The following is a 10935-nucleotide window of genomic DNA, read 5'->3' as shown; positions in this document are numbered from 1 at the left end:
CCAAAAAACACCCCCCAAAAACCACACCCCCAAAACAACAAACCCCAACAAACAACCAAACACCCCCCCCCCCCAAACCAAACACACCCCCCCCCAAAACACACACCCCCCCCCTAAACAAACCCCCCCAAAACCCCCTTTCTTCCTCTCTCCCCTATAACCCCCCCCTTTCTTCTTCCTCTCTCCCCTATAACCCCCCCTTTCTTCCTCTCTCCCCTATAACCCCCCCTTTCTCCTCTCTCCCCTATAACCCCCCCTTTCTTCCTCTCTCCCCTATAACCCCCCCTTTCTTCTCTCTCCCTATAACCCCCCTTTCTTCCTCTCTCCCCTATAACCCCCCCTTTCTTCCTCTCTCCCCTATAACCCCCCTTTCTTCCTCTCTCCCCTATAACCCCCTTTCCCTCTCTCCCCTATAACCCCCCTTTTTTCCTCTCTCCCCTATAACCCCCCTTTCCTCCTCTCCCCATAACCCCCCCTTTCTTCCTCTCTCCCCTATAACCCCCCCTTTCTTCCTCTCTCCCCCATAACCCCCCTTTCTTCCTCTCTCCCCCATAACCCCCTTTCTTCCTCTCTCCCCATAAACCCCCCTTTCTTCCTCTCTCCCCCATAACCCCCCCTTTCTTCCTCTCTCCCCATAACCCCCCTTTCTTCCTCTCTCCCCCATAACCCCCCCTTTCTTCCTCTCTCCCCATTAACCCCCCTTTCTTCCTCTCTCCCCTTAACCCCCCCCTTTCTTCCTCTCTCCCCTTTAACCCCCCCCTTTTTCCTCTTCCCCTTTAACCCCCCTTTCTTCCTCTCCCCTTTAACCCCCCCCTTTCTTCCTCTCTCCCCTTTAACCCCCCCCTTTCTTCCTCTCTCCCCTTTAACCCCCCCCCTTTCTTCCTCTCTCCCCTTTAACCCCCCCTTTCTTCCTCTCTCCCCCTTAACCCCCCCTTTCTTCCTCTCCCCCCTTTAACCCCCCCTTTCTTCCTCTCTCCCCTTTAACCCCCCCCCTTTCTTCCCCTCTCCCCTTTAACCCCCCCCCCTTTCTTCCCCTCTCCCCTTTAACCCCCCCTTTCTTCCCCTCTCCCCTTTAACCCCCCCCCTTTCTTCCCCTCTCCCCTTTAACCCCCCCCTTTCTTCCTCTCTCCCTTTAACCCCCCCTTTCTTCCTCTCTCCCCTTTAACCCCCCCCTTTCTTCTCTCTCCCCCCCTTAAACCCCCCCCCTTCTTCCTCTTTCCCCATGGGGAAAGCAACTCTGCTAAAATCTGCAGGCCTTTTTCTGTGGGTATTGGGCCTTTTTTTCCCTGCATTGAGGGAGCGGTTGATCCAGCCAGGGGACTGGGGTCAACACAACAAAAACAGAAAAGTGCTGGAAAATCTCAGCAGGTCTGACAGCATCTGTGGAGAGAGAACAGAGCCAACATTTTGAGTCAGGGTGACCCTTCGTCAGAGATTTTCCAGCATTTTCTGTTTTTGTTTCAGATGCCAGCATCTGCAGTATTTTGTTTTTATCTTGGGGATTGGGGTATCTGGCATACACGTGGGTGAGACCTTGCACATGCCCTGCTTTCTCCCAGCCTGCAGTGTTTGGAATCAACCCTCCATTCCCCCTGTTTCCTGGCTACAAGTTGTTTTTGTTTTTCTTGCTCCTTTTTGTTGAGTTTTCAACCCATCCTCCCAGAAACCCATTGTGGTTTGCTCACATCCTCTTCCCACCACCACCCCTGTAGTCTACTTGCACCTCCGCCCAACCAGGAAATAGTCCTGCATCTATAGGTCACAATGCTTGGGGGGGAAAGTATTGATGTGGAGAGATTGGGGGGGAAAGTATTGCCATTAATAAAAGGATTGAGACCAGCAGGCGTCAGATGTAAAGTTAATTGACAATATGAGGACAAGGTTTTTCACACAGGGGTGCTTAGGATCTGGAAGGCGCTGCGTGAGAATGTGTGGTAGAGGCAGCTCTGATCGAGGTGTTCTGAAGAGAATTGGATTATTAAATGAGAAGGAAGAATGTGCAAGGTCACGGGAATAAGGTGGAGGAGTGGCACCAGGTGAATTGCTCCTTCAGAGAGCCAGCACAGACTTGAAGGACGAATAGCCTCCTTCGGTGCTGTAACTATTCCATCAGTCTGTACAGCACCTTAGCATGCTCCAAAGTGTTTCACTGCCAGTGCAGTACTGTCTGAAGTGTAAAGTAGGCAATGGGAGGTGGTGGCGTCGAGGTAATGTCACTGGGCTAGTAATCCAGAGACTCAAGATAGGGACCCGGGTTCAATTCCTGGCTTGGGTCACTGTCTGTATGGAGTTTGCACATTCTCCCGTGCCTGCCTGGGTTTCCTCCGGGTGCTCCGGTTTCTTCCCACAGTCCAAAGATGTGCAGGTTAGATGCATTGGCCATGCTAAATTCTCCCTCAGTGTGTCCAAACAGGCACCACAGTGCGGCGACTAGGGGACTTTCATAATAACGTCTTTGCAGTGTGAATGTAAGCCTACTTGTGACTAATAAATAAACCTTAACTTTAGGAGGGACCCCTGCCCTCCACCTCCAGGGGATATCGATTGTCATAAAAACCCTCTGGTTAAAGCATTATTGTCCTTTAGGGAAATGTGTCATCCTTACCTCGTGTGGCCTACATGTGACTCTAGATCGACAGCAATGCGGTTGACGCTTAACTGCCCTCTGAAATGGTCCAGCAAGTCACTCAGTTCATGGGGAAATTGGAGATAGGCACCAGATGCTGGCTCCACCAGTGACACCGACACAGTGCAGCAACCAACTTCTGTACAGCAAAGTAACCCAAACTGCGAATGAGATGGATGGCCAGATCGTTCATTTTGGGTGTTGGTTGAGTGATAAAAGTTGGCCAGGGCTTCAGGCCAACTCCCTGTCCTTTTAACTGTTATCTTTTAGAGTGACCACAGTTTGATGTCTCATTCAAAACAACATGCAGCATTTTACACTACATTGAAGTGTCAGCATGTTCTCAGATCTCTCGGGTTGAGTTTTGACCCACGACCTTCTGACTCTGGGGAAAGTGTTGCCATTGAGCCAGGGCAAACATCCTGGAGTACCTCTTCTGCTCCTTCCATCAGCCCCCCCCAAAATGCCCACCCCATCAATTCTTGGGCATCTCTCTCAAATTCAACCCCTTCTCCTGTCTTTCCTTTTATAACCCGCCTCTCTCCAACCATATTTCTACCTAATAAAAGATCATGGCAAAGTGTCTTTATTGTCTATCGTAGATAGCGATTCAGAATCCATGATGGGTGAACCTAATGCCATTTCTTTAAGACTGTATTTGCTGCCAAGGACACGTCTACTGTTTTACTCTGTGACACCATTGTGAGGGATGGATTAGGCAGTGGTCAGGAGCAGAGATGTTTATCAAACGTTATAAGTAAAGAAAGTCCCATCTTCTCGGGGGCAGAGGGGAGGAATGGAGGCGGTGGTGTAGTGGTATTGTCGCTGAACTAGTAATTCAGAGACCCAGCGTGATGCTCTGGGGACCCGGGTTCAAATCTCACCATGGCAGATGGTGAAGTTTGAATTCAATAAAAATCTGGAATTAAAAGTCTAATGACCATGAAACCATCGTCGATTGTCACAAAAAGCCCATCTGGTTCACTAATGTCCTTTAGGAAATCTGCTGCCCTTATCTGATCTGGTCCACATGTGACTCCAGATCCACAGCAATGTGGTTGACTCTCAAATACCCTCTGAAATGGAGGGCAGTTAGGGATGGGCAATAAATGCTGGCCCGGCCAGAGGTGCCCACGTCCCGTGAGTTAATTTTTAAAAAATGGAGCTGGGGATTGGGATGGAGGGGATGTCAGCCTTCCCAATCACCCAGTGACGGCTGCAATTCCGGATTACAACCCTAACCCACATTTGCAGTTCTGGGGCTTCTCCCGGTTGGATCTTATTGGGATCATGAAGCCATTCACCCAGTTTCTGAGTCCGTCGCCATCTCTGACTCCGGAGCCTTAACCCAGGCCTGTCACTGGTAAGAAGCCCCGGAACTGGAAACTTGGGATATGGAGGTTATAGTCTGGAATTGCGGCCATCACTGGGTGAATCTGAAGCCTCCCCTCCCTTCCCATCCCAATCCCCAGAATCTGCGGGAAGGCTGTGACCAGACTGACCACCCATTGCGGGGCTCAGAAGCTGGGTGAATGGCTCCAGGATCCGAATAAGATCCAACTGGCATTGTGTATGCTGCAAATGACATCATTGCTTTTCTGCGCATCTTGCGTTGGCAGGAGACTTTTTTTAAACCCTTCTCATGCCTGGGATAGGAATGAAGTGGATGGGGGAAGAGGGGGGGGATCAGGAACTGTAGGGAAGGGGAATGGACTGAAATATATGGAAAGGGAAGGAAACAAAGTGTGGTGTAGCAATGAAGAAACACAGTAAGATGTCGCACAACACCAGGTTAAAGTCCAACAGGTTTATTTGGTAGCAAAAGCCACTAGCATTTGGAGCGTTGCCCCTTTATCAGGTGAGTGGGAGTTCTGTTCACAAACAGAGCATATAAAGACACAAACTCAATTCACGACAATGCAGAGTCGCTGAGCAGAGACTGATAGCCAAGTTCCGCACACATGAGGACGGCCTCAACTGGGATCTTGGGTTCATGTCACACTATCTCTAACCCCCACCACTTGCCTGGGCTTGCAAAATCTCACCAACTGTCCTGTCTGGAGACAATACACATCTCTTTAACCTGTGCTTAACCCTCTCTCCACTCACATTGTCTGTACCTTTTAGGACTTGATTACCTGTAAAGACTCGCATTCCAACCATTATTTTGTAAATTGAGTTTGTGTCTTTATATGCCCTGTTTGTGAACAGAACTCCCACTCACCTGATGAAGGAGCAGCGCTCCGAAAGCTAGTGGCTTTTGCTACCAAATAAACCTGTTGGACTTTAACCTGGTGTTGTGAGACACCACGTGTTTACCCCAGTCCAACGCCGGCATCTCCACACCACGCAATGAAGAAAGACAGGGGAATGTGTTTTGTGATTATTGCCAATGGGCCAAACTATGGGGGTGGCACAGTGGTCACAACTGCTGCCTCACAGTGCCAGGGACCCAGGTTCGATTCCTGGCTTGGGTTACTGTCTGTGCAGAGTCTGCACATTCTCCCTGTGTCTATGTGGGTTTCCTCCAGGTGCTCTGGTTTTCTCCCACAGTCCAAAAAACATGCTGGTTAGGGTGCATTGGCCATGCTAAATTCTCCCTCAGTGTGCCCAAACGGGTGCCGGAGTCTGGCGACTAGGGGATTTTTCACAGTAACCTCTTTGTTGATGGAAGCCTACTTGTGACGCTAATAAATAAACTTAAACTACATCATCAACAATGGCTGTTGATGCTGCAGGTGTGTTTTTGGAATGATGTGAATTAATGATTCTGGACCAAAGTAGGAATTTTGGAATCGGAATTGGGATTCGCATTTGGTGAATTGTTCGGGGTTGAGGTTAGTGTTGTTGCTTGATGTGTTCCTAAAATGGGTATGGTTCCTACTAACAACAGGCATTTTATTATTGAAAACATTCTCTTGAACATTTAACTATGTAGCCATAGTTATTAGTTTATATTCTCATCAAAATGTTTACTCTGGGGGCGGGGGAATCCAAAGATACACAGTGGAACATGAGTTGCTCTACTAACAAGTATTGGCAGATTTTCAGTATTTGCGATACTTTTTTAAACAAAAATATATTCTGGCTGTTGTGGTGAATGCTGTTAAACCCTTTTGAAGTTTCACTGATGTTGAATTTTCAATTAGCCCTTTTAATTATTTAACAATCAGGAGGATTGTTTGGAAGCCAACCCTCCCCTCTCCATTATAAATATTCTACAGTTATCTGTTTTACAACTAGGGTTGGATTCCTACTTAATTACATTTTTGATATTGATTTCGATAGAAGTTGTTTTTTTTTCCCTCTTTTTTGAGATGTTTTGAAGCCATCCTCCCAGAAATCTGTCAGTCGGGCTTTTCAACTGTTCCAAGACAAACAAAACAAGCCTAGAGTGATTCCATTATATATGGACGAACGTACCAAGTAGGAGCAGGAGTAGGCCACACAGCCTTTCAAGGCTGCTCTGTCATTTAATAAGATCATGGCAATCTGAATTAACCTCAACCCCACATTCTCACCCAACCCTGATAACCTTTCATCCTTTTGCTTATCAAGAATCTATCTAGCTTTCTCTTAAAATATTCTGCTTCCACTACCTTTTTGAGGAAGAGAATTCCAAAGACTTACAACTCTGAGAGAAGAAAAATTCTCCTTGTCTCTGTCTTAAATGAGTGACCCCCTTCTTTTTAAACAGTGATCCCTAGCCCTAGATTCTCCCATACGAGGAAACATCTTTTCCATATCCACCCTGCCAAGATCCCTCGGGATCTATTGTATTTGCTGCTCCCAATGTGGTTTAAAGTTTATTTATTAGTGTCACAAGTAGGCTTGCATTAACACTGCAATGAAGTTACTGTGAAAATCCCCTAGTCACCACACTCTGGCGCCTTTTTGGGCACACTGAGGGCCAATGTCCCTAACTAGCACATCCTTGGACTGAGGGGAAACCGGAGCACCTGGAGGAAACCCACGCAAACACACTCTAAATTGGAGAGACCAAACGCAGACTGGGTTTCCGCTTTGCAGAATACATTCGGTCCGTCCGCAGGCAGGACCCAGACCTTCCTGTCACTTGCCATTTCAACACACCACCCTGCTGTTCTGTCCACATGTCCATCCTTGGCCTGTTGCAATGTTCCACTGAAGCCCAATGCAAACTGCAGGAACAGCACCTCTTCTGATTAGGCGCTTTACTCCCTTCAGACTTAACATTGAGTTCAACAGCTTCAGAGCAGGAACCCTTTTCTCCACGTTCACCCCATTTCCATCAATTAATTTTTTAAAATTCTTCCATTGATTCATTTTTCCATTCACCCCTTTTTTAAAAATCACACTTTTCCATCTTTTCCTCTTACCACTGTCTCCCCTCCCCAAACCCCACTGGGGCCATCTGTTACCTATTTCAAGTTGTCCTTTGTCACACTGCTTACCTTTCTTCTGCTATTAACACATTCTGATCTCTTAATGTGCCCCTACCAACACCCTTCTTGGCCATGATCACCACCATCTACATTCCTTTTGTCAATTTCTCCCTTGCCTCCACCTCTCGCTGGCCCTCTATTCAGCCACCCACTGCCTCCTCCACCCCCCCCCCCCCCCCAATCTCCCGCACTGGCTGTCGTCTTCAGCTCTAACTTAGACTTATCCAGACTCGAAACGTTGGCTGTTTTCTTTCCACGGATGCTGTCAGACCATTGAGATTTTCCAGCTTTTCTGTTTTATTTCCGATTCCAGCATCGGTAGTATTTTGCTTCCCCCCCATTCCCCTCTTGTATCTTGGATCTTGTATGTTTCAGTCAAGTTGCCTCTTGCTCTTCTAAACTCCCAACGCATACAAGCCTAACCTGTCTAACCTTTCCTCAAAACTGGCCTCAACCGGGATATTGGGTTCATGTCACACTATCTGTAACCCCCACAGTTGCCTGGACCTGCCGAGTTTCACTGGCTGTCTTGTCTGGAGACAATACACATCTTTTTAGCCTGTCTTGATGCTCTCGCCACTTGCGTTGTTTTGTTTCTTAAAGACTGGATTAGTTGTAAGTATTCGCATTCCAACCATTATTCATGTAAATTGAGTCTGTGTCTTTATATGCCCTGTTTGTGAACAGAATTCCCACTCACCTGAAGAAGGGGCTTGGAGCTCCGAAAGCTTGTGTGGCTTTTGCTACCAAATAAACCTGTTGGACTTTAACCTGGTGTTGTTAAACTTCTTACTGTGTTAACCTTTCCTTAGTAAGAAGTTTAACAACACCAGGTTAAAATCCAACAGGTTTATTTGGTACCAAAAGCCACACAAGCTTTCGGAGCTCCAAGCCCCTTCTTCAGGTGAGTGGGAATTCTGTTCACAAACAGAGCATATAAAGACACAAACTCAATTTACATGAATAATGGTTGGAATGCGAATACTTACAACTAATCAAGTCTTTAAGCAACAAAACAACGTGAGTGGAGAGAACATCAAGACAGGCTAAAAAGATGTGTATTGTCTCCAGACAAGACAGCCAGTGAAACTCTGTGGGGGTTACAAATAGTGTTCCCCAACAGGAAGAGAACAGTCTTGCCTGGTGATTGTCAAGCGGTGTTCATTCATCCGTTGTCGCAGCATCTGCATAGTTTCCCCAATGTACCATGCCTCGGGACATCCTTTCTTGCAGCGTATCAGGTAGACAATGTTGGCCGAGTTGCAAGAGTATGTACCGTGTACCTTGTGGATGGTGTTCTCACGTGAGATGATGGCATCTGTGTCGATGATCCGGCACGTCTTGCAGAGGTTGCTGTGGCAGGGTTGTGTGGTGTCATGGTCACTGTTCTCCTGAAGGCTGGGTAGTTTGCTGCGGACAATGGTCTGTTTGAGGTTGTGCGGTTGTTTGAAGGCAAGAAGTGGGGGTGTGGGGATGGCCTTGGCGAGATGTTCGTCTTCATCAATGACATGTTGAAGGCTCCGGAGGAGATGTCGGGTAAGCGTTCTCCAAGGCGGCCTTCGCGACACACGACGGCGCAGTCGCTGAGCAGAAACTGATAGCCAAGTTCCGCACACACGAGGACGGCCTCAACCGGGATATTGGGTTCATGTCACACTATTTGTAACCCCCACAGAGTTTCACTGGCTGTCTTGTCTGGAGACAATACACATCTTTTTAGCCTGTCTTGATGTTCTCTCCACTCACGTTGTTTTGTTTCTTAAAGACTTGATTAGCTGTAAGTATTCGCATTCCAACCATTATTCATGTAAATTGAGTTTGTGTCTTTATATGCTCTGTTTGTGAACAGAATTCCCACTCACCTGAAGAAGGGGCTTGGAGCTCCGAAAGCTTGTGTGGCTTTTGCTACCAAATAAACCTGTTGGATTTTAACCTGGTGTTGTTAAACTTCTTACTGTGTTTACCCCAGTCCAACGCCGGCATCTCCACATCATGACAACCTTTCCTTATACAGCCTGACTATTGGAAAACCACCTGATTTCTGCTCGCTTTGATTATAGTACATGTTTGATCTGCTGTCCCTCTAACAAGAACAAATATTGATGTTGAATAATTATTGTTACTTGTAAATCATGTTGTTGGCGCCTATAACTAAATTAATTGCGAAACATCATTTGTAACCTTTTTTAAAGCAACTTACAAGACATGCTTTGTATTTTATGGAGCGGTACATTTCACAAAATATTGCAGATATTTACACTTTATCATTTTAATTGTTAACATGTAGTTTCCTTCCTTTTTGCTCGTTATTAGAGAAAGTACTTGTCAAGTCCACACAGTCAGTCTTTCTGGAGAACACAGAATTCGGGACTGCACTGTTGGCAACATTCCAGCATGAAGTACAAGTTGCCATTTGAGCATAATTTTAAAATCACTGATTAAATCTACCAGTCACTGCTCAGTGTATCAGAAGTGGCTGTTTTAGTTTTACCAGGCCCTGAGTGGTAGCATAATTAATTTAATCTAATAACCCCCAAGCTAGCACATTTTAACAATGGGGTTGGAGAGTGAAGTGGCCTTTTGCCAGCACAATAAAACATTTAGGGCTGAAAATTTGAGTTATTTGATCAGTTAAAACCTCTGTTTGCGACCTTGGGGTACAGTTACCTTTTCCATCCTCAAAGGAAATCCTTTTTATATAACACACATTGAGCGTTCTACCTTGTTAACTGTGAAATGGCTGTTTAAAATGTCAGTAACATAAAAGGAGACGATCGTAAATGCTGGAAATCTAAAATAAAATAACCGGACCACACAAAGTACACAGTTGGCCAGTCAGGACTTGGCAAGACGCAGAATAAGTTATTTTGTTCCCAGTCTATTTTTCCGTTTAATTGACCTGGGATTTTATAAATCTGGTTTGCCTTTCCCAGGAGAATACATGGTTTTGGGTGGGAGAGGGGTGTTAATGTTGTCATAAAGTAAAGTTTATTTATTAATCACAAGTAAGGCTTACATTAACACTGCAATGGAACTACAGTGAAAATCCCCTAGTCGCCACACTCCTGTCGCCTGTTCAGGTACACTGAGAAAATTTAGCATGGCCAATGCACCTAACCAGCACGTCTTTCAGACTGAGAGGAAACCAGAGCACCCGGAGGAAACCCACGCAGACACGGGGAGAACGTGCAGACTGCACACAGACAGTGACCCAAGCCGGGAATCGAACCCGGGTCCCTGGCGCTGTGAGGCTGCAGTGCTAACCGCTGTGCCCATTGCGATGCCTACAACTGTGTGGAACTGTCGAGATGGAGCTGTATGCCTTTGCGTTTTGTTTTTGTATGTTTTGAGCATGTAAGTGTTCACCTAATGAAGAGCACTTCCAGCAAAATTCTATCTTAAAATTTCAGGTGTACTTTGTATCCAAACGTTTCCCAGTCAGTTTGCACACAATCCTGTATGAAATTGTTCCTATTTTTGCAGACTGATCTTCATATTCATTTTGAGCAGTTAAAATGCAAGTTAACCCCCTCTCCCCCCAATAGTAGATTCAAAGATGACAATGGATCAACTTCATTTAAAAATAAGGTAGGTCAGCTCGGGGAAGTTGCGACATACGAAGTATTCCAAACTATTTACAGCGCGGAAACAGGTCTTTTGGCGCAAACAGGTCCCTGCCAATGTTTATATTCCACACAATACTCTTTCCACTCCATCAATGTATCTAGGGACAGAACATCCTGCCCTGCCTGTCGCAAGGGCACACTTTGTTCTATTGTCCCTTTCCTTGTCTCGATGTGAGGTGTGGGTAGTCAGGGTTAGGGAATCGCCTAGATTTGCTAACTTGCTATGAGTGGCGGGTCACAGGGTGGCAGTAGGAAAGCA

At 46.4% G+C, this 10935-nt stretch overlaps 1 protein-coding gene across 2 annotated transcripts in view; it reads left to right on the top strand.

Moving 5' to 3' along the window:
* LOC144507264 (uncharacterized) overlaps window positions 1-10935 on the top strand; it is a 33089-nt gene that overhangs the window by 804 nt on the left and 21350 nt on the right. The gene's annotated exons all lie outside the window — the stretch shown is intronic.

This window comes from Mustelus asterias, chromosome 18 (genome assembly GCF_964213995.1).
Source record: "Mustelus asterias chromosome 18, sMusAst1.hap1.1, whole genome shotgun sequence".
Lineage (NCBI taxonomy): Eukaryota > Metazoa > Chordata > Chondrichthyes > Carcharhiniformes > Triakidae > Mustelus > Mustelus asterias.
The sequence above is the reverse complement of the archived record's forward strand: the minus strand, read 5'-3'. Positions and strand labels throughout refer to the sequence as shown.